At 35.1% G+C, this 6574-nt stretch overlaps 1 protein-coding gene across 1 annotated transcript in view; it reads right to left on the reverse strand.

Moving 5' to 3' along the window:
• Window positions 1-6568, reverse strand: part of LOC108766464 (uncharacterized) — a 47499-nt gene extending 40931 nt beyond the window's left edge. Inside the window, exon 1 of the mRNA XM_018515772.1 lies at window positions 6447-6568. The gene's annotated coding sequence lies outside the window, so the exon portion shown is untranslated. The remainder of the gene's footprint in view (window positions 1-6446) is intronic.
• Between the last annotated feature and the right edge of the window lie 6 nt (window positions 6569-6574).

Consider the following 6574-nt stretch of genomic DNA (forward strand, 5'->3'; position numbering starts at 1 on the left):
TATATATATATATATATATATATATATATATATGCATGAGTAGAACTTCTTTTTCTTCCAGAATTTGATTTCAGTCTGAAATGTAGCATTCGTAGCCCGCAGGTAAAGCCTCTCATGATTTTTCAGATCACTCCTACTACGGTAGAGAGCGTCAATTCCGAGTGAGGGTTGTAAGCCGAGGGGATGGCGACGATCCGGCGTGAAAATAAAACGATACTCGGCGTGACGCACGTAACGATCCGCGCGTATCTGGGGATCTTGATGGATCTGACACAGCTGATCGCGATAAAGCTAGCAGGCGCGAGGTTGTTGAAGCTCGAACAGTTGTTGGCAAGAATAAACTTGAAAAAGCGCGAGTGTGCACTCAATGCCAGAATAAAGCGCGCATTGGAACCGAGTCAGAGACGTATGAAAAGGTCAACCCTCTCGTACCACGTCTCGCTGAAACGTGTACCTTGCACACACGTTATGTCGTCCTAATTCGTATCGCATTTGCATGATGCTTTTCTCGCCGCGGTTGAATTACCAGTTATCCACCTAACTGTCCGAGTACGCAGAACGAGATTACTTCTTCGTGCGCTGGCGAGGACACGAAACTCCCGCATAAATTGAGCATACATTTTCCTGTTCAACCCGTGCTTCTAACATAACGTATATGCGCGACAAATCGCTTTTACACATCAGTTACCGCGTCTTGTAAATTGTACGCCACACGAGCACTCCCCGACCTACATATTTAAAAGGACAAATATAAATTAATCTGTCAAATTTTAATTAGGCTGTTTAGCTGTTATCGACTGTTTTATGGACTTAGTTAGATGAAAGATTAAAATACATTTAGATGAAAAAATATAGGAATTATACTCTACCAAATATGGAACAAATATCAATTATTTTCGTATGAAAATGACATCTACATTTAAGAGCAAATAATTAAATTTTCATCGGTTTGGAAGAGCCATCGTATTGGGGAACAATTTGTGTCAGTAATTTTAATTAAAATTTTGCGAAAATATACAGGCTTTACAGGCTGATTGAAAAGTACTCGGTCATTAAAATGATCCCTTCGGGGCCATTCTAATTAAGCGTGTTGGTTGATCACGAGTAATTAGTCCAGGAGATCCATTTCGATTTCTATTTGTAGCTGTGAGAGGAAGAAAATGCAAGAACGCGAAAACCGATTCTATTGATTTTCTCTTCAGCTTCGATTTTCGACACTGCTTGCTGGTTGTATACTTAAACCCACGCAATGAGATTTAATTGAAAACATCTAAGTACTCAGAAGTGTACTCCATTAGACGATACTCACGTCACTTTGCAATAAAATCCGAGAAATGTTGAAAAATGATGGCGAAATGGCCTCCGTAAAAGCTTATTTACACTTTTTTTATTAGCAACTTGTAAGTAAACTAGAAAACTAGCAGCTAAAAAAATATAATTTATAGAATTATACAAAAAAATACAGTTTATAGAATTACATTTTTTAGAATAGGTTTGCTAGAAAACACGCTATAATTGCTAGTAAACAGCATTGTAAATCAAGTCTTACGTTTTCACTCGCATTATTTCAGATAGAATCGCCAAGAAGCTATTTAGCGAATATATTTTAATAAAGAGAAAACAATGTACTGTTTCCTCTATAGAGTGGACAGTATTTTGAATTCAAATTTTTGACGATTTCATCTCGAGTTACTACCTCTTTTAATCCATTCGCGTTCCTTTTAATAACAATACGTTGAACGGCGACTTAAAATTGACGCTGTTCATTTTTTTCTGGGCTTCGTTGTGTCGCTCTAGAGATTCACGTTATATAAATTTATATACATATAGATAGACATACATATACGATAATCCTTCCGTCATTTCACTTGCGGTCGTTTCTGTCAATGTTGGATAGCTTCCATCAATCTTCGTTATAGAAAGAAGAGTAGGTACAAGAATATGACAGAGAAATATGGGAAAAGTGATTTTCAGAAAAATACAACAATTTAGAATATATAAAGCCTCAATTCGTATCTATATTGTCGGAACATGAGGTTTAATACGATCGTGACATATCGCGGTTTACCGACGAATATAAGGGAGCACTTTAGTATGAGTATAGCGTGCTTGAATGAGCTTGCGGAAGTGACTGCGGTGACGCGCTACTTCCCTCGTAAAATTACGCGTGCTGCAAAGATTTATGGGCGATAACGTGAGTATCTTACGTGTGAAAATCGAGAAAAATATTCCCTGCATGGCGCATGAAACACAAGAAGGCTATTTTAACGGGCGGGTGTAACGTCCGACGTTGGCTCCGGAAGAGATTCAGAAATGGAACGACATCTGATAGCGGGCCGTCGCGTCGCGTCGCGTCGTGAGAACCACTTTACCGTCGCACCGCTCATTGAAGAGTGGATAGATGAGTAGGCAGCTAGACTTTTGCCTTTCACGCGTCGCGGTCGGGCTAAGGAAAGGCGAGGGCTCTTGTAAAAAACGGAATTGCTTCCTTGAGAAACATGCCCTGCTTCCCGAGGCAAAGAACGGACAAGTGAAGCTTGAATTACTTTTAGCTGCAGATATATTCCTTAAGGGGATGATTTCTCCTGCGAGATACGTATATTTGTCTCCGTCTAAATTCACGATTCTAAATAGGATAAACGCGACGCAGGGCACGAATCTTTTTCTTTCTTATAAGAGACAAAATGTGATATACGAAGTGATTTATTTTATGTAAAATACAGTTTATTGGTAGTGCGTTTCCTTCTTTTTGATTCTTTTAGAATTAAAATTCCGTTTAATGAAAAAAATTTAAATTCCTGTCTCTCTTGTGCGACGAAATAATTATACATAAATTAACGATACGCATCACTGTTTTAATTCGATGATTTATATGCCGCTACTTTGTCGAACTCAATCCTAATAGGTATTCACTCCGAAGTTTCCTTAAATGTAGGTAGTTGCGAGTCCAGTGTATTTTAAGTTAATGTATCTTTGTTTAAAGTTAACGTAAGTGAGCGATTTTTTATTTTGAATGTCAAAGTTCGAGGAATAAAATTACATAACTTAAAATTATGTAAAACTGTGATGAAAAACATGTGTTGTAAATAATTTTTCGCAACGTAGTTGAAGAAAATGTCAGGGTCCACTGGAATACTGATTAGATTTAATAATAATAATACACATTACACAGGGTGAGTAAAAAATCTGCTATTCTTAATCTAAAGTAAATCTTATTTTTATTTTTGCACGGAAAATTCATTTTTATGTAAAGATGAAAATAAGATAAACAATCTCCAATGATTTGATCGTAACGAATGTTAAATCGATGTGACCTTAACCTGACCTTGGCGACGCCTTCCAAGGTCGGATTAACTAGATCAGTGAATATAGATCATTTAAAACCCCACAACTTTCGTAAGAAACATTTCTTTCGCGAAAATGCTTAGTTTTCGAGCATATTTCAGCGGTCTGGAACTTTTTACTCACCTTGTATAATGTATTTATAACGATACTATACGTTATACAATAATAATATTAATAACAATGAAACATTTTTGAAGTATGCCACGCGAAATACCGCATGCCACGCGCGCGCAAATTGCCAATAATAAATCTGAAATGCTCCATTAAGATTATGTCCATCACAAGAGAAGGATAATATGCTTTGATCCATATTTCTTACACCAAGAGATAATTTCTTGCAACTTGATATCCCACTTCGGACTTTATCTAGACAGGTTGATGAATTATTGAATTGAGCCGTGTATAACGGTAGACGCCACTTATGAGAGCGGCTCGTCAATGATGTAGGTATACTCGACGGGCATAAAAATGTTCGGACACGTGGCGAGAATCATCGAGTATAAGTGCATCGAGGGAAGATGAAGAGGTATAGTCCGCGTCGCGGTCATGAACAAGAACCAGTCGATTCGTTATCGGTGATACGAGAAATAGGATATCATGCCATGTAGAGAAGTAATGTTCAGCAAAATTTTCTTATAACCCCATTTTCGCGAAATATACTATTCACGTTGCGTTCCCATTGAAACTTTTGTATAACTTTTGATGACACTGTACTATTAGTGAATTCAACAGTATCTCTTCCCTTTGTCTTTTCAGTAGATAGGTAAAAATAATATATTGTGTGTTTATATATAAGAAAGTCACATTGACGTTTCAGTGAAATACGATCTCTGGTAAAATTTGAATTTTTCATTCAATCTTCAATTATTATTAATATTTTGTAAAATAGAACGTTAAACTTTTTTCTCTACTTATTTCTATATAGCCACTTTTATTGGGCTTTGAATGATTCATTTTATTATACAATTAAAATTATCAAAGTACAAAAATGATAAAAAAGATATCAACTTTTTGATATCCAAAATCAATTTGTTTTAAAGCGAAATTTTACTAATTTTTCGTGTCTCATATTCTCAATTATTTTAATATAAGATTATTACCTTTTTTATTTGAACATTAATAACTATTTTTTTTTTATAGAGAAAAGAAAAATGAGAAAAGTTTGAGCAGGGTACGGTGTAACGTACATGGGACGTTATTTGTTGTCCAGCGAGAATTCATCCAATGAATTCGTAATCTCCCGTAGGATTTATCTTTCGACATACGTAATATAATATGAAAAAGGTTAAAAGGAATTAATAATTAATGACAGAGAGATATTTTTTTGCACATATCTTACGACAAACGTAATCTTTTCTAAAATAAAAATTGACTCGTTTCATTTTTAAACGAAATATATGTATTTCGTCAAAAGGAGGGATATTTTAGCGTTTTCCATTGTTACTTTGGTATACAAAAGTACCTCGACAGAAGCGCCTAGTTTAATATTTGTTACGGTGTGTAACGTGGCGTATATTATATGTCTGCCTCAGATGAGCTCTATTCTATTCATTTTGACGATTCGCCAGGGGATATTTTAATACATAAACTGTGAGCGTCATTCGTGCATCACCTGCTGAATTTGTTTCAACCATAATCACAGTTCCTTTAGTAGTTACATAAAACTGAATAAACCGTATCACTAATTAACACGCATTTCACATAAATGTATAAAGAATACGCGTTGTTGTAATTAAAGATAAATTAAAGACAATTATAAATATCGTACTTATAAAAAGAAATTATTTTTATAGAACGATTACATCGCTCCTTTTTACTTCAAAAATGACACAACTCTGACAAAAAACATAATTTGAAGTTGTCACCATGAATGAGTTACGCAAACGTTAATCAATCATCAAATGAATTAACTTAATCTTATAAAAAAATGTCACAAAATTATCACAACTCAAAAGAGTGGGTTTTTTTTTTAAAGATTGTGAAAAGTAGAATGACATTTGATGAATGTTAAGAATATATTCTTTTTATTTTATTCGGTTAGTCGATAATTTTCTGTCAAGGTGAAAAATAGTTTTCGTCTTTTCTGGGAAACTCAATTTTGTACGCTATCACTTTTTAAGTAAAGAAGAAGTAGAAGTTCTTCCTCTAAATAAGTTTATTTACATTTCCAAGATACCGAAAAGTAAAAATAAGTAAAAAACTAGAAAATTAATTTACATGTTTCGAACGTTAATTATATGTTTAAGTACATTAAATGCACCTGATCATAATTACTTAACCATTTAATATCGAGTGGAATCATTTGCACAACAATTTGCGTTTGCGCTTCGCGATGCGGAATTTAATAAAAATCTTTGGTATCTGTGATTCTCTATTTGTTTATCTGTGTTTGAAGGCGATGGGAAAACCACGATGTGCCGCGCTATATGTACATACGTTCTCGCGTTGCATGCATCGCTAAGTCTTCCGTCTCGTTCCACTTTGAAATATTAATTTATGTGATACCCGTTACGCGAAAGTTGAACTTATGATTCACGACGTCGGTATCAACAATATTGAGAGGGTTTCTGCTTTGATACTGGTTTCCTTGGAGACCGCATGAAACCACGGCAAGAAAACGAAGAAGACGGGGAAACGTCATTACATACTTTTCTAATATTACAATACTCCATTTCTCCCAGACCTTCATTTTCTATTTGCCAATTACTTCGCTTTTTGTGCTTTCCTTTTGGTTCTTTTTAGCCGTAAGTATATTTCTCTAACTTTCTTAGAAACGGCTTTATTTTATGATTCTTAAATAAGAGACCAAACTTTGCATTCTATTTCTCTCTCTTCATATTTATTATATCTCTATTCTCTTTTCTTCATAATTGAAGACAAAACGTAGGATATTTTTACAAAAGATAATTTCAAAGAGAATATCTTGAATCATGTTTTATCGTTATAATATAAGAACGCGTGCGTATTTCTTGTATCGATAAAGTAAACTTACAACGCGCACGTAACGTTGCCTCTGAAAAGAATAAAAAAAAGTGGCAGATTTCTGCGGCATATTTCACTAATAATCTCTCCTCTATCTACACATTTACGACTTGACTTACCCTATGCATAATCGCAGTTCGCATTGTTATCCGGTCGATTATCAGCTCAGGGCGTTTAGAGTCGGCGGGAAACAGAAGGAAAGTATGCAAATAGATTAAACACACGCGGGGGGGGGGGGGGGGGGGGG

The sequence above is a fragment of the Trachymyrmex cornetzi genome, unplaced genomic scaffold (assembly GCF_001594075.2).
Source record: "Trachymyrmex cornetzi isolate Tcor2-1 unplaced genomic scaffold, Tcor1.1 scaffold1187, whole genome shotgun sequence".
Classification (NCBI taxonomy): domain Eukaryota; kingdom Metazoa; phylum Arthropoda; class Insecta; order Hymenoptera; family Formicidae; genus Trachymyrmex; species Trachymyrmex cornetzi.